Genomic DNA, 23,367 nt, shown 5'->3' with positions numbered 1-23,367 from the left:
TTATTGTCTCCACCCACCCTTTTGTGGCTGCTACATCTCGCGGGAAAAAAGCTGGTGCTGATCCTAGGACGGAGAGAAGGCCGCCGGCTAATTTTTCAAAGGCTCGCGCTACGGCAATCGCGATAATCCCGAATGAAAAAGTGACGGCCACAGCCCTCGTAACAGCCATGCAAGCCGATCGATGCTGTCCTTTATATTTTACGTCAGGCTCGAGACGTAACTTGTTTTCGCGATATCACTGACGCATACGTCAGCATTATCTGCAGGGCTCATAATTTAAATCGCGCCTAGGAGAATCGCGATGGGTATCGGTTGTCGCGAGTATTCTATATTCTGCGTTTGCTTTACTAATATTTGTGAGAAAAGCTAGATCTCTGTGGCAATTAATAAAATTTTAAGATTTACGTTGTCCAGTTTTGAGACATTCTATTAAATAATTTTGTTCAATATTTAGTGATTTTTTTAAAGCTAGATATTCCACATTAAAAGTATGTTTTATTAATATAATCAGTGATGAAATATATTAATAAAATATGCACATTATAATGAAATATAAGTCGATATTATTTTAAGTATTTTTTTTTTATTCCTACATTATTGGTATTTTTTTAGAAATTATAAGGTTCTGACGCTGAGAAGTCACAATCTGCTTTCAGTTTGCGTGTTTTTTGAATATTTTATTCTCCTGAGAAAAGTGGTGGTTTTGACGGATGATAATGAGAAAAAAAGACGGAATAGAAGGGTGAGAAGATGACGGGCATAGGGAGCGAGCCGTAAGCGTAGAATTCATAAATTCGTGGGATTAAGCTTTTAAAGTATGAAAAATAGCGGTATAAGTACGGGTAACGCGTCCTTGGGAATATGACTGCGGAAATTCTGCTTTATATTGATTCGCGACAAAGAAAACTACAAAGATGTTTACATAGTAATATTTACTAATACATATTTTAATGGTTTGATTAATAATAGAAGTCGTGAAATTTTCGTAACTGATAATTAAATTGATAGGACAATTTTCTTTTATCACATATTTTGTCGAATTATTGTTAATGCGCACGCACACACGCAAATAATTATTATGCCATGGAAGCAAAAAAAGCCTTCATGTCAATGAAATATTCGAGCGATTATTTTCCAGCAGTTTTTAAATCCTCGTCAAAGGAACATAATTCAATCTGTATATCGCGATTTTATGGTATATAATTTTGAAATTTTTTGTTTGGACGTTTTAGCACGATGCGTTTGATATGACGGTGTACTCTCAGAGAGGTAGAAAAATTTTAGTTAAGTTTGGAGTGCCGTTGGGATTACGCAGACTTTTCCTTGTTGGCTTTTGGAAAACACTTGTCGTACCGAGACGCGTACTATCCTGGGATGTGCTTTAAAACTTCGTCCATCTGGAAAATCGCCGTAGTCCCTTCGAGGATTTGCCCGTTTTAACCGAAGTAGCGTTTCGTGACTGCGTAGTAACTGCTTTGCAGTATATTCTGAGTTTAAAAACAGGAAGTCGCAGGTCCGAAAGCCAGTAAATTGCGATATTAATAAAACTGAATACTCTGGAATGCTGAAATTGTCTTGTTTACTTTACGACATTTTACTTTTTAAATTTTGATTAATTTGTTAATTTACTCGAACTCTGACATGTTTGCGAATTCATCAAAACTCTGATAAATTTATAAATGCTTTCGATTTGTGATGGAAATTTTTGTAAAAAATTTTAAGGATCTTTTTTTTTTAATTTTTTGACAATTTTTGACCCTTCTACGATATTTTATAATTAAAAATTGGAATCTCGCGTAGGAATTACTTCATTGTTCTGATCTTCAGAGCGCGGACCTTTTCCTGATTGTAAGAAAAAGTTTCTGACAATTTCGCGCGTCGTAAATTGAAAACCGACGTAAGTCCGGGCTTCGCCGTGAAAGGCTATTAAACTCGAAAATGCGAAGAAGCTACTGACATTCGTTCGGGGAGTCGAGATTTTTGAAAATGACTGTCGAACTGTCTTTTATCTCCTAGCTTCACAATGCATTTTCAACTCCATTTGTCCGATGAAATAATATTCTTACCCTTTGATTTCTGACAGTCATCTCCACGTTCTGCGAAAGGGACATAATTTGATTGTTATTTCATTCTGTGATTCATAACAGTATAATTGGCAATTTGAATGGCGGAAAAGCTTGAATTAAAAAACATAGCTGTTGAACATAGCTATTATGTTTAAAATATTAACTTTCAATTAAAAAATAATTTCAAATATTTTTTAAAAATCGATAGTGTGAAGTAAATCTTTTGAGACATAAAACATTATTTTTTACTTAATTATTTTAATACTTTATATATTTCAAGTGTACTCTCTACTTGTGAATCAAATTCTATTTTGTGATTCAATTCCTGATGTAACCAATGTCGAAAATCCAAAGATTCTCTAAGAAAGCTTTTCTGCTTGTAACATTCGCGAAGTGTTCTTATGTATTCGTTTTCTGGTTGAAGACTCGCGATATAAAGACTTTATGGGTTCCGCGGAAGTTATTTTCGCTATATCTCAGACTTTCCGAAGTAAGAAGGCGCGCAGCGCGGAGAACTTTTTTCCACAAACTAGATGATGCACACGCCGGGATGATAACGCCGGATGGAGTGCTTCTCACAACGCGAAGCCTGCCGGAGAGTTATTTGATTTTCCCGGACATGAGCAACGAGGCTACTGAGATGTTTCCTGGTATCGAGGCGTCTGTAACCATGCGAAGACGATATAGTATTGTGCAAAGATCGTAAGCTAAATTGTTTCCAACGTTCAAGCTTTTAGATAGAAACTCGCTTTGCAACTGATCGTCTTAACTTCTTGGGGAGTGATCGTCTTAGCTGACTGACGGTGAAGTCGAGTGAGAGCGAAAGAGCTCGAAATTCGCTATTAAATAGGTATTCGGTGATGACAGAAATTTGGAAGTAATTTAAGCTCTAGGCGGTTTAATGACCACTCTAATGAGCAAGATTGTGATAGTTGATAAGTACTTTCATCGTTCATTGTTCTGCATCCTTTGAACTCACTTAGTTTCGTATTGATGAATTCTTGTTGCATTTGCTAATGGCTCTGGAGTAACTAACAATAAGTAGACTAAAGTCGAGTAAAAGTGTATGCGTGCGATTATATCTTACTGTTTGTGCTTTTGCACAGTCGCTTCGCTTTTGTTATTAAGAGTTACACTTGTGCAGTCGGTGTGTTTTCAAAGAGCTTTAACAATGTCATTATACACATATGAAAATTCTAGCAAAAACTAAATTATTCTCGTAAATAATTTGTTAAAAATACAAATGAATTCTTTCGCTACTTTACTTTTCCAGAATATTTTGCGTTTAGCTGACTTGCTAAAAAGATCGCTTCTTTTACATTTTAACAACGATTTAATATTGCTGGAAAAACGCATAATTATTTTGAAAGATCTCTAATATTATTATTTGAATTTTGATAAAAAAAATATGAGATTGTAAAAAGATGAAAATAATAATATAAACTGGAGAAACGGCGGAAATTCATCTTTATTGTCGTTGGAATCCTAGTAATTTGTCGCAGCATGCTCCCGGGGTGTACAAAAGACATTTTACAGGCCGATACATCGCAGCCGGTGCATTACGCGGTCGTGCGGGTTCATGTGTGTATCCGTAAGCCCTATGATCAGTATCCGCATCCCGGTGATATACGTCCAATACTCGTCTTTCGAGAGAGATCATCCTTACTACCGTGTATATAAGTCAGTGTGCAGCCGGCCGCCATGAAATCGCACTCGTAATATTTCTTCGGCATAGCGCTTTTACGGTTCTTGCGGGACACCGAAAGGAACGGCGGGTAGGGCAGGGGTATAATAAAGCGACGGCCGCCGCGCTGGTGGCCCTCCCTTTCTCGTGTCCTCCCGCCCTTTCTTGCTTTCTTTCCCGTGCGCCTGTAGCGCACTTTCCACCCTGGGGAGAGAGATAGAGGGTGGTGCCGGTAGTAACGTACCGCCCTGGCGGCCGCAATGAGACCGAGATAGAAATTGATGACACTCATAATTTACGAGAAATCGTGATTTTTTTTGAAGAACCTGGAAGTATCCGCTGCCGTCTCTACTCGGTTCTCTTTCTCTCCGTTCCGCCTCCGCGCGCCGTATCTTTCGCGCCCGCGAGCGAGCGCGGGCGACAGGAAGATGAGAAAAGAAGTGGTGGTGGCGGAGGAGGACGGCGGAAGAAGGAAGGGGGTGAATAAAATTCCGATAAATTTGCATTACACCATAAATCCGATGCGCGGCCGCCAACACACTCCGTTTTGGATATCCCCGACGCTATTCCCGCAGGATCGGTCCTGCGAGCGTGCATCCGATCCGGGGAGCGGGTAAAGTGCCGCCCTTCGATAGAGGCGCCGCGGAGATCTCTTTACGCCCCCGATACGCGCGCTTGAGAGAGGCGATCACGAGGCGATCGATCGCTTTTCCATGTCCACCGGATATACGCGAGCGGCGTATATATTCTCCTGCTCTTCGAGCCGGGAAATATTCAACGATAGACCCATTTATGCACTGCTCGGAATCCGCGCGTTACGATAGTATTAAATAAATTTGAAAACTGCATGGATTAGCATTACAATACTTTTTCTGCGGTTATTGATGAACAGCGCTGAAAAATGATTGTGATTTAAAAAGGTCTCCTCAAAAATTGTACAATATTTCTCATTGATGTCAATATATGGCAGCAGCATATTTTAAATTCCAGGTTTCGTACTTTTCTTGAATTTAGCGGGCGTGTCGAAGTAAAAAGAAGTAAAAATATCGAAATGAAACAGTAGTTGCAACGTGGTACATTTGCATCATTAAATATCTGCGTAGTGACGACCGACTTTTGCGCGGAAAATAGGTGGCCTTTTTTGCAGTCGAAGCACGCGCGAAATCGTCGTTGACAATTTAAATGAGCGGAGATCACGAACGGTAGAAAGAGGGATAGAACGAGGGAGGGAGAGAGATCAAGAAACACGCATATCGCATCGCAGCCACCAGGACCGTCGTCCTCGTCATCTTCCGCGCCTCGTAATCGTTGTCGCCGTTAATTGTCGTTAATTAAAGAAGTCTCCCCCGGAGATTGCGCTTCGCTGCCGTTTAATTACGAAAAGGATTCATTAGCGAAGAGGCAGTCACCTAACGAGGACAAAACAGCGGCGACGGGATCTGACGAGGCAGTCTAGCACTTTCTGGTTGCAACCGTCGCGCGCCGGAGTGCACGAATGCGGTGTTGGTGAAGTAGTAGGGGGAAACTGTACGTCTCTCTCTTCTTCACAGTAGACTATGGCTTAGAAACAAGAAAATTACATCCGCATCTTCCTTCCTCCGTCCTCTTTTCTTCGTTTTTTCGGCATCTTAACTGTGTTTTTGTGTTCGCTTAAATCTTGAGATAGTATTTTCATATAGCGTAGAAAAAGTATGGAGAAAAGCTTTGTTATACTACTGTAGCGCGTGGTAGAGACAAAATGGACTAAAAATTGAGAAATTTAAATTTCCATACCTATGTTACTTGAATATTATAAAATATCTCGACATAAGTATTTAAATATTCCAATTTTTGAATAATTTGAATAATGAAATTTTCAATTATTCGAATATTCGGCTCATTCATACGGTTTGTAGTGCTTGCTTTAATACGCTAATGTTGAATGTTTCAAAAGTTTTACCGCTTCCTGTTCCAGTGCTATAACGAGTTCTATGTAAATGCATTTAGTCCCTTTCAGCGATGGCGATGCAAACCGTAAAAACACGTTTCTCAACCGAAATCGGATCCACCCTAAATATATTTGCACACGTACTCGCGAAAATTCCCGCTCGTCACGCTTTTCGATATTCAACTCCGATTGCATTTGTCGGCTTTCCGACCTATTCCCCATGCACCCCCGTCACTCAATGCTCCCTCTTTCCACGTTTGCCTCTCCCCCTCTCTTCTTTTTTCTTCACGTATATATATATGTATATATATATAGCTTTCTCTTTTCCGTTGCGTACGGATATTTGCACACACGAGTTACACGCACGGCTTTCTGGCAGCGTGTACCCGCTCGGTTGGTCGAAGGTTTATTGCCCGTGCGAGCTAAAATCTCCGTGCGAAAATTCCGCTCGGCCGCCGCTTCCGAATCCGCCGCGAAATTGGACATAAATTTACAGCGCTGCCCTAGACGCCATTCTGCGTCCTTCGGTCCCCCTTCGTTCGCCTCCCTTTTCTAGTTACGCGAAGATCGTCCGATAGTTCTGACGAGGGACGCAGGATTCATTGCGGAAGATTGGCAGAAGGATGCAATAAATTATTTTGCGACAAGTTGGCGAATATCTTTGAAGTGAAAGCTTCGGATCAAAGTTTTACTTCAAGTTATTTCACAGCGCGAAAAGATTTATATCTACTTTAATAAAATGGATACAGTATCTGTGAAACGTACAAGTTTCTTAGCAATAACTTTCTTATTTCTAAGATTAAATATTTTATTAACTGAGACTTTGCTAAAAATGTTGTGTCAATTTTGTGTCAATTCGATATAACATGATCTTTAATATTGCAGAGTCTTTCCAAAACTTCGGTATATTTTGCCAGCTCTTTTTCTGTCACTTACTGTCATATATAATAAGATTTTCTGCAGGTATATGCGCACCTCTAGTCGTCTAACCGTGCATTTTACGCGCGTGACCAATGCGTGCAACGGAGAAATAGCGGTGTGTTATCGCGCCTTCACGCTCTATCGAATTGCCCGCGGTTCTTCGTCTTCGTCAGCGGTTTTTCGTGAAAAAGGGCCGCGGGCGAGATATCGCCCCATCGTGGCCCGTGTCACGCGCACACACGCGTGCCCGTCGAAGCACGCTGAGCAGCGGCAGTCGAGAGTGAAAAACGGTGCGCTCGGCGAACCGATGCGCGATGCGACGAGGCGATTCGGAGCGTTCGGCGTTCGAGTTGAATCGCGGGAAAATCGGCCCCGGGAAATTAACGACGCCAGCGCGCGTCGGCATCGCGCGATCCGCCGCTACCATCGCCGAACGACAGCCGCGTAATTAATAGAAGCGCCAGTGAGCTTCGTCCGGTAAAAATATCGGGGATCTCTTGCACCTCCGATGCTCGATATCTCTGTAATAACGAAGTTCCTGACTGGTTTTTGCTGGTGATCTGTGTGTAATCGCGAACGGCGTCCAAAGCAACCTAAGCAAAGTATGTCAACTATTTTATCAATTTTTACTTTTATTATTCATTTTTGTCAATTATCGGAATTTATCGCGACACCAAAAAACGCCGCTACGCATCACTTAATTTCTATGCTCGATATCGGAAATAATTATCGCAATTAGAGATGATCAATTATGTCCTGTAATTGAATGCAGTGATGGCACGAGATAGTAGAAATAAAATTCCACCGTACTATTTTTGATGAGATTTAATTATTTAAAGTTGATAATAAAATTTAAATTTTTTACTCGTAGAATTATATAAAAAAGGTATTGAAATAAAGTAATTTATAGTTAAATATCTTCGTAAAAGATTTATTTTTTTTTAATAATCATATATATATCGCAAAACTTCATTCAATCGTTCAATTATATTACACATAATGCTTGTTTCGTTGAAGCTATTCATTTTAATGATACTATTGTGTCCTAACTTAGCGATTCTTTTTTTCACAATTCCACTTTATTATTTTCATTTCTCTTGAGATCCTTCAGCTATTGTAATTCATAATAATGACGAACATATAAAGAATTTATCACACGCTCGCACATTTCTTGAACAATCGTCGTCAAATTGTTCAATAAAATATCCCTTCCTTATTTGCGCTACCGTTTGTCGTTCCGGATTCTCGTCCCATCGATCGGGATCCAGTTCCTGTCCGCACAGATCTGTTCCAAGGGGGAGCTGGAAGTTCACGTTCCAACGGGAACGCCTGCAACTTCCGTGCTGCGCCAGCATTACGTGGCACAAAGTCCCGTTCTCGTATTACGAGTCGCGCGGGACTCGAGGGGGTGTTGGGGGCCCTTATACAGGGTACGCGTGTCCTGTCTGAGTGTCCGTTGTATTGTATCTCTCTTGTGACTACCTCGCGACGAAGCAAAGCGATTTCTCAGGACCCACTTCGCGAGCACAGAGCTATCTTATGACATGTGATCGTGCCGGATTACAATAGGTTTGCAGCTTAAATGAACACATACGGACAGACATTTAAATATTTTTTTGTTCCAAGCGTAAATCATTGAAGGAAACTCTCCCAGTTTCTGAAATACTCAGAAATTTATTCAATTAACTTAACTGAGCAAATAAATATGAGTTACAAAAAAATTATATGGGAACTTTAAAATGACAGTATAAAATATGAAAGGCAGCGAAAAGTTATTATGAATGAGCTATAGCGCTATTTATAGAATAAGTTGTATAGATACTGTTATCTTGTAGAACAGTTTAAAAGCAGTCTGACAGTTTTGTGTTAAAGTTACTGTTCACTAAAGGGAATATGTAAAGGAACAAGCATGTTAAGAACTTAAATACTGTCACAGTCATAAAATTCCCTCGAGGTAAATTTTCACATGTAACTATGTTTTCAAGGATTAAGAATGGCAAATATATGAAGCTTTTATGGAATTATGTTATTATAAAATTTGCATTTAAAAAAGATTATATAAAAAATTAACGTTATTTTTACTATTTTTTTAAATTTTATGTTGTATTGCTCAAAATTCTCAAATACGCATACATTATAGTTACTTTTAAAGAAATAATAAGCAACGAAAGAAGCTTATACAGAGCTTATTCATGAATAAAGAAAAATATTTTGTACGATATTATATTGATTTTTAAATATAAAATGTTTTTATGTTTAAAGATTGCCGAAATATTGCTAAAAATCGAATATTTCTATTCACGCCAATGACGGCAACCCGCGTTCGGGAAATAATATCGATCACTATCAATGTTGCATTTTGTTTTATTCATATTTGTGTTATGGAATCAATCTGCGTCCTCCGATCGCGTCATAAAATGAAGGTAAAGGGTTTCGGCAGCCACGGAATGAAATGTATCGCAAACACCGGCCGAAAGTTTATTGCGGACTCGAGAGAAGTACTACAATTTCGTGTTTCATAAAACCGCGCGTATATCGAAATTTATTTCATTTCCCGGTCGGAGAAAAGCCACTGGAGGGAAAGGTTTGAATATCACGATGATCTCCGAAGAATCTGGTGGGAAACGAATATAAATTTTACATCACGCATGCGACGTATCTTTTTTTTCCGAGCTTCAATCATGGTAACAGACTCATATATCTAGAGTCAACCTTGAGATCACAGCTTCCATTTTACAACGTTCAAAAAACGTGTTTTATCAAAAAAATACAGATCGAAGAGATTTGATTGGAATCCAATGGATACCGACGTGATAGTCTAAGATTAATAGTCGCAATGACAAAATTGCGGAGTCGTAATCTGTCATACGGGATGATGTAGACGAACGAGAAATGTGTGTATACTCGTTTTGCTTCTCGGCGGAGTGTCTATTTCGTGTCTTATATCGGAGTTAACGTCTTGATTCCCACTAGTCACGTAGGTTGCGATTAAATGACGTTTACGCGCACGAGACCGAGGCGTAATTGGATGGTACGTACCGTCTCCGTTCTACACGAAAGACCGTCAGCGTGAGAATTAACCCGCTTGTTACCTCGCTGTCGCAACTTAGGGACAGATGACCTAGCAATTTTTTTGTAGAGTGACTTTATCACAAAAAATTCAGTCGGTGTAAGAACCGCATAATAAAAGGAGGGAATAATTTTTCAACGAAACCGTTATTAAAAAATAATAATCAAAGTAACAATAATAATAATAATTATATAATTATTACATCGTCAGCTTTGGTGCACGGCTAGCAACCGCCATCAGCGTGAGTACAAAGATATCTAAAATTAGAAACGCGTGTCACCGCGTGAACGGACAAATAATGACGGAACGTCGCTTTGGTACAACACTGATAAAACATGCTTGTGCGCGCCAGGCATTTTCGTGGAAACAAAAGCGTGAGAATTTGTCCAACGAAATTCCTCCCAAACTGCGGCTGTAATCGAGATGGGCACTCAGACCGGAGGGATGCGTCGAGACGAACGCGAGACCGGCTGTTTCAGGGACACGTACGCGTGGGTCGGACCGGAACTGGCATGATTCACGTCGAGGCTGAGCCGTGAGACCCGCGGAATACGACTCGCCGCTGCCGCCGCCGCCGCCGCCGCCGTCGCCGCCGCCGTCGCCACCGCCTCGCCTCTCGTCTCGTGATCCCGAGCTCACGATCCGTGTACATATATCGAGGCCGTGTAGGTGCCACATATCGCAGCATTGACACTCTTCGCGTTCCGAAACTATCCTTAAAGGATTTTTCGCGTGATCTCATCGATAAGTCGCGGGAACTATTGTCATCGGCTTTTTTTAATCTGAAAATGATAGAACTGCGAGCTTCACGTTTGATGGAATGCAGTTAATGAATATGCAATGATGCATGATATAGATAGATATAAAAATATGACATATGATCGTATATAATGTTTTAATTAGATGAATTCAACTTCCCAAGAGTTAATGACCTATTCTTACAATTAATGTGACAGATATTGGACTAATCAGATTTTATAACGTATAATTAATTTCTGCTCTCCTAACTTCGCTCGTTCATTGTTAGAAAAGAAAAAGAAAGAATTGGGAAATCGATTAAAAGTAGGAAAAGACTAGTCGAACCTCGAAATTTAATTTTGAAGAACAGTTTCGAACGACAATTATCTTCTAACAAGGAAAGATTAAAAAAGTCACAAGTGTCACTGTGTTCACGTTGGTGCTTAAAGGGGCAATCGGGCCGAGATCGAGGTGGCATTACGCGTCGGAGGAATCCGCGTTACCTCGTACAATGATCCCTGCTGTTCTCCGTGCCTACGGGATTTACGATCCATGATCAAGGTTACTACGAAAGAGAGAGGAAGGCCAGTCGCGCTACCACGAGCATTTCGCCACATCTGCGTACATTGTTTTACAATACCGATCGGCGAACTCGGACCCGGTCCGTCCCTGTTGCGATTTATCATCGACGCGCGCTTTATTTTCTCACGTCCTTTCCCCGCGCTTTTCCCGCGCTCGCGTCTCGACGTTAGATCTTGATATATCCTTCGCCGATCGTCGTCCTACGTATATCCGCGTATATCTGCCTATAATTTCCAGGCGGGATTCTTTCTCCCGATGAAATGTATCCGCCGGTACGTACGTACGGGCCGGTTCTCTCATCTCTCACCTTTCTCTCTCCCGCGATCGCTGACTCCGATTCTCCCTCTTTCTCCGTCCTTACGTTCTTACGTCACGCGCCGTCTGTCTCCGAAAGGGAAGACAATGGACGCGTGGGTCGGGCGCAATGTGTCGAGGCGTAGCCGTGTGGAGTACGTAGGTAGTCCACGCTCGCTCGCTCGCGTATGTGCGATCGCCGACTGACGTAACGCCGGGCCCGCGGTACTTAACGATCGCTGCCATTGCGCGTTAAAACGATTACTTCCGCTCGGCCTTACTTGCGAGGTGGAGGAGAGATACATCGCGCGCGTGGACCCTGGCGGCGGCTATGGCGGCCCGCGCTCGTCCAGTTTACGTGCCCCGTGTCTATGGGCGTCCTATGCCCGCCTTCTCGCATCGCGAGACGGATAAATCCCGCGGCCTGTGGTCGTTAATGCGAGACAAAAGCACGCGCGCCTCTCGCGATCTAATCGTCGCGCGAATATTTCACGTTGTTCGATCTGGCCTCACTCGGCCCCGTCCTTTCGCGCCGTTGCGACGATAAAACGGTCGATTTTTGCGAGATTGCAATAGAGAGTTTGAAAATCTTTATCGAAAGTTATTAAACAGAGTCACAATGCGATGAAATTAATTATTAACTTGATTATGGAATTTGGCCATTATGTATTTAACACTATTACTTTACAACGTATATTCATAAAATAGATGTAAGAGAACTGAATGCTATCATTCTCTTGGAACGTTTCCTTATAACACTTATGATTATTACGTGATATAAAATAACGTGAAACAATTCAACTATATTATCTTTTTCACAATTTGCTCGACAGTCTAACTTATCGCTATCTACTTCGCATGCTAAAGGACTATCCGTTGTATCCCTTACGTCGGTTATGCGCGTATTTCGTATTCTCCCGGTAATACTGCCAAGCCTGCTTTTGCGGTCGATCTAATCGTCTCTCAAATAATTCACGTGACCCTCTTTAACCGTGCTGTTCGAATCGAACAGTGAGAGCTTAGCATTTGTATTCAAATCGATCGGATATTTAATTGAAAATTTACATCTTACTATTTGATGAATAACATTGCAAATTTTATAAATAACTTGGCATTACATTTTTGAGAAAAAAATAAATTTTTTATTAGTCAGAAATATGCATTTTGTGGCGCAAGTATACCTATAATTATTCTAAATTTTCGCGTATCACGAATACATTTGATCTCAATATTCCATCATCTCAATAGCTTGATAATAGCAGGCATTATGCGTTTCTCGTGTCGTCTAATTATTACATGTATAATCGCGTATAGAAACCAGAGAAATGAAGATCGACTTGCACGAGCAAATCAGCACACGATGCGGTGGCATACGATACGACGCATCGTGTTGACGGAGAAGTAATTCGACCGCGCGAAAGCGGTAATAATTTCCGCATCCAGCATCGCCGGATACGCTTCTCGTAACTCCATAAATTTACAAGCGCTCTCGGAAGCAAGCAAGCACGCACATCGGCCGATCTCCCGCGAGCTTGAAAAGCGAGGCTACTCTACAGAGATTATCCTTCATCAGAGGCCAAAAGCCACATATAGAGCTTTATGATCCCTAAACGCGCAACAACGTTTAGGATTCTATGATGTACAGTTCAAAAGAGCTTTCTGACTGAAAGCATTCTTCTACTTCATTACTTTATATATTCCTAAAGTACAGTATAATGCATGTTTCATAATTTTAAATTTGTTTCTTTTTTATTTGACCACGTTTGCATTTTAGAATATATTATATATATAATCATAGATCTATAATCATAGATCATCTATTATATATATGATAATAGAATATATTATATTATATAATCTACAATTACATTAAATGCCACATAAAAATCATTGTTGCGCAAAAAATGTTTTTGACAAAAGCACGACTTTAACGCTTTGGTTGACTTTTGTCATTAGTCAAAGCCTCTAAAGACTGCCCCAAACTTGTCGATAAATCTACTACTTTATCCAGTACCGTATAGAATTATTGACAATCACACACTCGTACACTTAATGCGCTCCAATTGCCAAAGTGCCACTTCGCTTGGATATAATCTGGATTTCCAGACTGGAAACCATACCGAAATCGGATGGATCTATCGCCGTCGAAATAGCAAAACGTTTAGACACGCAGCGCATAACTCGCCATAGTGCAACGGCGTGAGTGGCACGAATGTAGTGGTCGGAGTTGTGCGGCCGTTATGGTATACACGTGTAGCCATTACCGAATGATCGGTGAATGACGGCATTCCAACCGGCATTTCGTGGCCTCTCTCAAGCTTCGATTTCCCTTCTCATTTTCTCTCTCGTGGTACATTCGCGTTAGCTAGTGATGCGCATCTTCTCGAAATATTGTACAATAAAATACGAAACGATGATGCACGTCATATTTGTCTTGTCGTAAAAAAATAAATTTGCAGAATTCAACTATTTATAACAATTGCGGCAGAATTTTCGTACTTTTATAGAGATAAAGAATTTTTTATACAGCAGCCTTTAGAGGCTACAATTCTCACGGCTTGAACTATCTAAAGCGGAAGGGATTTTAAAATCCTAGAAACTTTCCCGATGGATTACGATGGATTAATTTTCACGCGTTCCACGATTTTCGCGTTACATGCAATAATCACACGTTTCGGGAACGCTCTATATTCGAGGGTATTACCGGACTCTCATAACGCGCTATCCAGTCGAGCGTTGGCCTTTGTTCCTCTCTCTTTTTACCACTCTTTGATTTCTCGAGCTAGTGCGAATTGCGAGCTCGGGATCTTTATTAAAATGCACAGGGGCTTGAACACTGATAACTTGACTCTTTGTGGCCTTTTCCTAGTCACTTTAAATTTCGCTCTCATATGAGGTGACTTCTCGCAATCAAAATTATGTGGCAGTGTAGCGTCTACTGCGCTGAAACGGCGATAATAATTGCATAGGTATTTATAATTACATGAAAAGTTATAATATATGAACTAGGTTATCAATATTTTCTACTTGGATTATCAGTAATTATTTTAAACACAATATAGATTTATATAATAGATTTATATAATAATCACAGTAGAGAAACTTTTAGTAGCAGTTAATTGAAAATAGAGTTCAATTTACACAACACGTATGCGTTATTAAATAAAATATTATAAAATTTTGATAAAGATTATACCGCAATTTCTGCCTCTTTGTTTCATCGCATATCGATTTGTGAAAATTTCAGAGATGAGTACATTTAGTATTACATCTCCATTCAATTCCGAATTCTGAATCTAATTATTTATGAATCGTCAAGAGGATATTATATATTGAACCACATAATATTCTTCATAAAATTATTACGGATCCACTTTCTACTTCCATTTTACTTTATATCCATTTTTCGAGCTGAGATCTGTCCTATTATATCTGCAGAGTTCCGCAATTACGCGGGAACAGTTTCCTCTCATTTCTTAAAGTACTATTACTTCCGCAGTTTTAATTTGATTGGTCAATCTTACCTCGGTTTTCCACCTAATTGATTATCACGGATTCCAAGTCTGTAGGAAATTGAGAGATTTTAGAAACGCGAGCGATGAGAAAGCATGAAAATTGATATTTCACGAAGCTGCATCTTCCTTCGATCGTATCGGCGGTTCACGTCAACGAACACAGGAAACATTGTGATTTGATCCGAGACCGATAAGACCAGGAGTGATTTTTTAATTATAACGCGTTTCACGATCATAATTCAGGCGTTTGAATTTTTGCGGAATCCTCGCACTCCTATTTACGTGAGATACATTTCAAATTTCCTTGGCATCTCGGCGCAATCCGTGGCCCTTGTATCGCCTCATTACCGGTAATTACGTGTCAGCTGCAGGCTCCTTCACATCGGCTTACGGCGACCCGTGGGAATTCATCGCAGTATGACGTCGCACGTATCTCCATCGATTGCTGTTGCTTTTTGCCGCGCGCGTTCGCCGCGAGTTCATCGCGTTCGAGACGTAAAATCAAGCAGAGGAGGCTCGATAATTGCGTTCAGGCAAAAATCGCGCCGATTGATTCGTCGCGTGCTCGCCTACGTGCCGGCTACGCGCGGTAAGAACTTTGAGAAGTCTTGCGAGAAACGCCGCCGCCGATCTTCCGGTGATTTTGGTACGACGATTGTACCGCGGATAATCGCAAATTCTCTCGGAGAAAGCGAGATAGAGAAAGAGAGAGAGAGATAAAGAGATTGCCAACTTTATAACGCGATTTGATATCCCGGAAATCCCAGCACCGAATCGCTACGTGACGCGGGTCCGTTAGAAGGCGGAAAGTCCTGGCGTTTTCTGAAGTGATCGGAACCTTCAGCAATTCTCGTGCGGGATACAGACATTTCTCGGAATCGGGATACGGAAGGCAGATCTTTTGATTCCATCATTTGGCGTGGAAGATCGAGAAACAGCGATCGCGTTTTCCCGCTTGCGCGTATCCTGAAGGAAATTAATATCCTTCTGTGCCGGTTCTTGTCAATATCGCACACATTTCTATTTTCGAAATTGACGAATTTCCTATCAAGACACTTGTACTATAACATGGGTTATTTATTTCAAAAATTGCACATGTCAGATTTTCAAAAGTAAAACTTCAAGTAGGACAGAGTGACATACGCAATATCGTGCGACATATCTGTTTTAAAATTTTTGAGATGCATCACGCGCAACGATGCAATACATATATCGATTTTAAAATTTCTAAGATTCTCTTACCATTCTCTTACTATTCTCTTACCATTCTCTCTCGAGAAATATGATTTATTGTGCTTTGCATTTTTTTATAATTTATATTAGGGTTGTACCTTTTTTTAAATATATAACGATTGCTTCTACGATGCGGCATATTCGTTGATGTTATTTTTGTTAGAAATATTTCCGATGCAGGAATTTCGAAGATAAACTCGCTGCGCGTCAATCAGCGCCTACCATGGTTCGCTTAGGCCTCGCCTCTCCCATTTCTCTTCCTTTTACGAAACCAACGGGAAGATAAAAAAAGCAAAGAGAATCTGTCTCGGTAAGCAAAGGCGGCGCCTCGATGGACAAGATAGCAGAGGCAAACTTTGAGATCGCGGCCAACAATGTATTCTCCAGCGAGTTTATATGTGCTGTATCGTGCCCGTAAAATCAGTGATTGGAATATTTTTCACATTTTAAATGTGAATTATATTTTTTTATTTATCTTTCTTATCTTATTGCGGCAGTATAAACTGTTATAATTAAATGTTGTCACATTATCGCTTTGTTTTGTTTTGTTTTGTTTTGTTTTTTTTCGCGCCGCGTAAATATGCAGAGTTAGTCACGGTTACGTTACCAAAGTTCAATAATTGCCGATCAAGTCACATTGTTCGCCGCCACTGTCGCAGTGCGATTGTTTTGCGTTCTTGTATCTTTTTATCCTTCAGCAAATTCTGCATATAAATGAGTGTTGATAATGTCAATTCTAATAACAGGTAATCATCTTAACGATTTATTTATGCTATCATCTCGCGAAGTCATGTAAACCCGCTAGTTAAACATGACCAATAATTCTACGTTAGCTCATATTACGTATTGCCAATGAATAATCGAATTGCAATCGCATTGCAGTATTTTCTTCAGGAATAAATATCGGATTGAGTGATGAGCAATTTCGGTACATTATTTTGATCACGTAAACACATTAACATGTTTCTCGATGATGCATGTTTTGTGTTCTGTTTGAAATGTTTTCATTTCGCGCCAATAGAATAGAAGTTAGCCGCGATGACGTCACCGCGTTTGTTGTTTACTTCGTGTCATACGTTATTCGCGCCAACTAAATCGCGGCCGCTATGCATTCTCGCATCTTTATTTCGCATCTTTTATCCATCTCAAGCGAATCCTGCATACAAATGGGTGTCGAGAACACTGAATATGATGAAAGGTAATTGTTTTAATGATTTATGTATCCATTATTTTGTATTTTGTTGCGTAAAGAAGCAAAGTTAACTTGGGCTAATAATTGGAGGTTAGTTTGCATCGCGCGTTGATACACAACCGAATTGTGAGTATTCTCGCATCTTTTATGCGGTTTAGATGACTTTTGTCGTTAAATAAGTGTCGACAATGTTGAATCTAGTAATAGGCGAGCATTTTAATGCATTATTTTAGGATCGTGTGAATGCGATTGACGCGTATCTCGTAGATTTATATGCTCATATCTTCTTCGCGTCGCTATACGTTGTCATCTTTTTATTTATCTCGCGTGAATTATATGTGTACAAATGAGCATCGAAAGTGTCGAATCTAACTATTGTCTCAATGTATTGACCAATACAATCATGATTAATGTATCTCTCGTCGTCTGTTGTTTCGCGTTCGAAGCAATGTTTATCAGAAGATTTTGTCTTCTAACACGCACGTTTCGCGTATTTCGCAGTGTTTGGTGAACATTATGAGTGATATCCAGTATGCAGAGCATTGTGGAGCATTGAGAGGAAGGAACATCGAGAAACCGCTGCGACGGATTAATGAATGCAGGCGATTCCGCTGGCTTATTATTCGGTTCGATATTCGCGTCCGCGATGATAGTCACCGGTTGACTAGTTCTTAGAATTTTCTTAGAATTTTTGTCAAGAATACGTTCGTGACAAATCGGGAGTGTCGAAAGAATCGGGCGAGTTTTGGTGTATTCATTCGTGTTTCATTCATTTGATCGTGAGCCAATGTATTTTCCATTATCGCGAATGCGCGCGTTTCGTATTATTCGCGAGTGTGATACCCTGTGTGATAGAACTGTGTGAAATTTAGAAATGCACCGTGATTACATCAGAAATCGAGCGGAATCGAGCAGAGAGATGGTATTGGATTAATCGAGAAGAGCTGTAATTGCTTGTCTACGATTTTCGGTGAGTGTTGGTAAAATTTAAATCTAATACGATATATATAGTGTGCAATTGATAATACATTCAGCGCGGCAAAGTGGCGGAGGAATAAAAAATTAGGGTTAAGTGCGAAATTCTCCTTCTCGTACCCCTTCGTATTTCATCAACCGGACGAGCCGCGCCTTTGTCTTTTCTGAAAGTGTTTCAAACATCGATAGAAAGAAACATACAGCATTGCGTGATTATCGCGACGTGACAGCGAGAAATAAGTATTTATAATTTTAACGAAACAAATTCTGTGTGAACACAAATTTTGAGTGTAAATCTATATCGACATATAGAAAAAAAAATTCATATTGATGTACATACGTCTGTACACATAGCATACGCTTTTTTAATCAGAGATTGAAATCGATAAAAATTTTTATGAAATTAAATAAACAGGGAGTAAAGATATCTATTTGCGTAAAACCTCTGAGTCTATAACAGTCTCTTTTTCTTTCTCTGTATACATTACACAATTAAAAATTTAGCCTATGTATTCAACAGGTGTTTGCACCAAGCGTGAGCGATTTTTAATGTCCAACATTGTCGAGAGTCAGAAATTCTCTCGTGCACAGAAAGCGCACAATGTGTAATAATTAGTCTAGAGAATTCCAGTTATTTGTCGCTTCCAAATCGCTTTTCTAATTTTGTTACTTAAATATCCTTTTGTTACTTAAATATCCTTCTTATTTTTGCAGTTTAACATATAATAAATGATATTGCTAAAAATAAATATGGGTTTATATGAAGAATAATTGTTGAACATATAAAATCTAATTATGCAGATCTCTCTTCAAGTCAAAAACTTAATTTTTACATTTTATAATCGTAATAACTCTATATTTTTGTGACGCAAATGTGCAAATCGTTGAATTTCTAAAATAGACTATTTTACTTGATATCGAGCGGTTTCTCAACACGTATTATCTTAGAATCGAAACAGTCATTGTAAAGATGTTAGTGAGTCGATTTTTTATGCAAATTGTATACGTGACCGAGCGTATACGAAAAGTATGACCGCGAAAGTATCTGGGAATACGTCCGATGGTGCGGCTCCTCCGGGAAATTGACGCATATCGAGGAAAGTACACCCCAAGGGCATACTGAGAAGCTGACGCACTTCTAGGTAGAACGAACTGAGTTTAGTCTCGAGGGTAGTCGATATGTAAGTACTTTACGTCCCGGTCGAGTGCTCGTAACTCGATGGAATCGAGGACAACGTCGATGAATCGTGAGCGAAATGGTTCGCACGTGGATGTGAATCTATAAAGAGGTGTTATATGATTTACTGAACGATATATATTCGTATGTTCTGTGATATTTTCGAACGCTCGATCCTAAACTGGGTTCTCATAGATATGTTATATAAATGGCCATAAGTATAATCTATTTTAGTTTTTTAAATTGTCTATAATATAGAAACAACTGCATTTTATATTATTATATTATCTATACATGTGACGATGAAATTGTCTTTACATGTTTATTTAAATGCTTGATTTTTTTATGTTTATATTGTATTCTTATAATGAATATTTCTTGATTGCATTTTTTTAACCAAATTTGATTGCATTTTTATCTTTGAATTCTACTAAATATTTTTTACATATTAATTAAAATCTTGCAACTATAAGATATGCGTTAATAAACTATAGAGTTTATATTTAACGTTGCCACGGAGAAAAATATTAAACTGCTCAATATCAAACCTGACGTGGTCTTCTGTTTCGTGTCGTGTTTTGGCAAGTGTTCTGCGGCTAAAAGCGGGGTATCATCCCAGCGGACGTTTTCACCAGTTGGGTAGTTCTCTCGTTATCAAGGTGGGTCGAGAACGCGAAGCCATGCAATTCCCATGCGGACAATCGTATCCTTATCGAGAGTACCCTTCCTTCCTTCGTTCGTCTCATCTCCGGTCCTCAATCCTCGAACATCTCCTGTGGGTGGTTTTCTTCAGTAGGAGCGGATTCATATAGAAACTAATGAACCATGAGCTATATATCTCCGATCTTTCTTAAAAAATCATTGTTATAGAATATAATATATTTGAAAATATCTATTAATGTTAAGATCAATTAAAATAATTTGATATAAATGATAAAATATTACATTTTTCTATTTTTTAGTTTTAAAACTCAACTAAATTTTTTTATCGTTGATAAAAATATGTCATGATGATTGGACGTACATGTCGTGCAGAATAATAATGGACTTTCTTTTAACTCTTTTCTTCGCTTGATTATTCTCCTGCGAAAAGCTCTCAAGAATAATCAGCTTGTGGATTCCAAAAGTCACCATCCGCTCTTGCTCTTTCCTCATTTTCCCATCCAATGCCTGCGAATTATACGCGCGATCGACTGCAAAAGAACAATCAGCCACGGGCGAGAAATGGTGGTCGTTCGCCATGCTTATCGAGACGTCGATTACGATAATCGCGGTACGTTCGCAGTGATTCCGTGCGCGGCACATCGACGGAAAATCAAACACTTGCCATCGCTCTTCCGAATTCGTTTTACAAAAGCATCCATTATTTCTGCGGCACTAAACTCTTCGAATCAGGCGCTCTTTGTTCTCCGACTATTTTATACTAGAATTTGTTTCATCTAGCGCGTTGTTAATCACTTATGATTAACGAATCAGTACATGTTATAATAAATTAGATAATAATATAATCCTTTATTAGAGAATGCATAATATGCGCCACGATAAACTATTATAAAAAGATTGCAACAGGACATAATAATTATTTCTTCTCTGCAAATAATTTTTTATCTCAAGCGTAATAAGATATTAAAATACTGTAGTGATAAGTTTTTTCTGGTTATCCAACTCTTCTGACTCTTGTATGTAATGATAAATGACTTTCTGACACTCTCTCTGTTATCTTTATTCTATCTATCTCTATTATCCATGCTTGACGTTTCGTCACAGCGCACGTTACATAGTACTCGCGTTTCTCACGAGCGCTCAAATATTTGTCTATCCGTTATTGCGCTTCTCTCTCTCTCTCTCCCCCCCTCTCTCTCTCTCTCTCTCTCTTTCTCTCTCCTCTCATCTTTATCTTCAATGACGAGTGTGTCTACCGTGAACTGGTCGCGGATGTTAGGGTATACACGGTACACATACACGCGTCGTGTGGAACTATTTCGCGGCTCTACTTCCTTCTGCGGGCTCTATGACATACGCCGGGATCTCGTTTTCACCCGCGTGGCACGTAAGCAGTTTACACAGCAAGCGCAGTTCAAGCCACCGCGAAAACGGCACCGGGCGTCGCGACGCTCGCTGGACAAAGCGCTTCCGAGTTTACCGTCGTGTTTATCCGCTTCTTGCTGTCGCATGCTTGCACATGCGTTGCCGTTTCATGTCTCCTTTCTGTGAATGCGCAAACGGCACTCTCGTCGATTGCTCTCGCTCTCGTAATTCGCGTCTCTTTTCGACTCGCTTTGCCTCAAACCCGCGTGACTGTTCCCGTGAGCTAGTTTGTTCGACTGCACTTTCTCTCTCGCTCTCTCTCTCTCTCTCTCTCTCTCTCTCTCTCTCTCTCTCTCTCTCTCACCCTCTCGTTCGATAAACTTCTCGATGGATGTGTGTTTAGCTTTGCCTCGTCGCGTCAAGTGATACGCGCGGCTCGACGTAACATGCTGTCGATAATGCGACCGTTGAGACGCAACGTGAAACAAAGACAAAGTAGAGAGTGCACAGAGTAAAACAGACGTATCTGACAGTGAAAGTATATTTTGCCTCAGCGTATTTTTATTCTTTATATATCAAGTACAAATATTGAAAGAATATATATCTTTCTCTCTCTATTGAATATTCAAAATTCTTGATAAATTTTAGATTCTTGATATTCTTTAACTTTTTTTGCATTTTTGTCGAGATTTTTGCGCGGTACAAATAGCATTACGTGTCAGAATGAATACAATGAATATAATTTTTCAACTTTATACTTTATGTTGCTGTTTCTGAAACTGACTAAAATTTTGAAACTAAAATATCAACCAATAATCTGTTATATTTAGTTTATATATTGAACATAGTTTTATTTATTTATTGAAAAATCATTAAATTATCTAAATTCTGAGCAATTTTATATCGTCATTTTAAACTGAAATCATTAAATTTGTACACATGTACTTTTAGCACGGAACATTTTATACATATCCAAGAGAGAAAATATTCATTGCATGTCCATCATATGAAATGCGTATCGATTGCTCATATTAACGAGGCACAGCAAGCCATTTATTTCATCGATGTCGCGAGAAATTATTATTCCATAAAATCTTCGAATTTTGTGACAACAGTGTTTAAGTATTACTTGATTATGTCGTAATTAATAAATAAATCACTGTCTAATATTGGTAAAAAATTAATTAAGATCAGATGGTGGTATTATCTTGAAAAAGGAAAGAAACATCGAGTAAGAAGGAACGCGATCTTTATTCTCATGAGACGATCATCTCCGGAACGTTAAACGATCAATAGCAGGGGTAATCGATGGTGTACGGTCACGTGTGCATACCGAGCTTATACGATCGCTGACTGCCGCGTTCCGTGGAAACAATAAGTCGCCGTACGGTCTTTTTCTCTTGCAGCGTGGCCTCTCTTATTCCCGCGCGGCCCCGGAAAACACCGATCGAACGCTAATCGAGCTGTTCGACGGGTAATGTATGAAAATCGTCGACGCTTATTGCGCCGCGCGCTCGCGATATTGCCGTAGGTGCGGCGCGTGAGACAAAGGGTGCGTAGGGGAGGGAAAAGGGAAGTGCATGCCGCACACGAAGAGAGAATGAGGAAAAAGGAAATGCGAGGTAGAGGTAACGCGCGCCAGTCTCGCTCGCTCGCTCTCTCTCGCGCGCGGCGAACGATCGTTCGATTTTAATTCCAACGTGGAGAAACGAGGCCTCCAAAGCACTTCCATTCGCTCTTCTCCCCTGCCATCCCACTTTCTCGTTTCTTACCTTTATCTCCCCCTTTTACCCCGGATCGTGCCGACCGATTTTCTGGGAGATGCGCGCGCGGTAATCGTAGCGTAGAACAAGATTCCACCAGCACTCGACTTCATCCCCCCTTTCACTCCCCATCCTTTCTCATTCTCCTTTTATATCCGTTGGCTTCGTATATGCCGAGAAATATTTACCGTTTTCCAATAAT

At 39.9% G+C, this 23,367-nt stretch overlaps 1 protein-coding gene across 7 annotated transcripts in view; it reads left to right on the top strand.

The window, feature by feature from the left end:
• stet (stem cell tumor) overlaps nt 1-23,367 on the top strand; it is a 364,130-nt gene that overhangs the window by 57,660 nt on the left and 283,103 nt on the right. Inside the window, exons 1-2 of one of the 7 annotated variants that reach the window (XM_012374318.2) lie at nt 16,558-17,228; nt 17,724-18,192. The exons of 5 other annotated variants lie outside the window; for them this stretch is intronic. The gene's annotated coding sequence lies outside the window, so the exon portion shown is untranslated. Of the gene's footprint in view, nt 1-16,557; nt 18,193-23,367 lie in introns of those variants that run through there. One more of the 7 variants, XM_067358300.1, reaches the window with a different exon arrangement.

This window comes from Linepithema humile, chromosome 6 (assembly GCF_040581485.1).
Source record: "Linepithema humile isolate Giens D197 chromosome 6, Lhum_UNIL_v1.0, whole genome shotgun sequence".
Lineage (NCBI taxonomy): Eukaryota > Metazoa > Arthropoda > Insecta > Hymenoptera > Formicidae > Linepithema > Linepithema humile.
The sequence above is the reverse complement of the archived record's forward strand: the minus strand, read 5'-3'. Positions and strand labels throughout refer to the sequence as shown.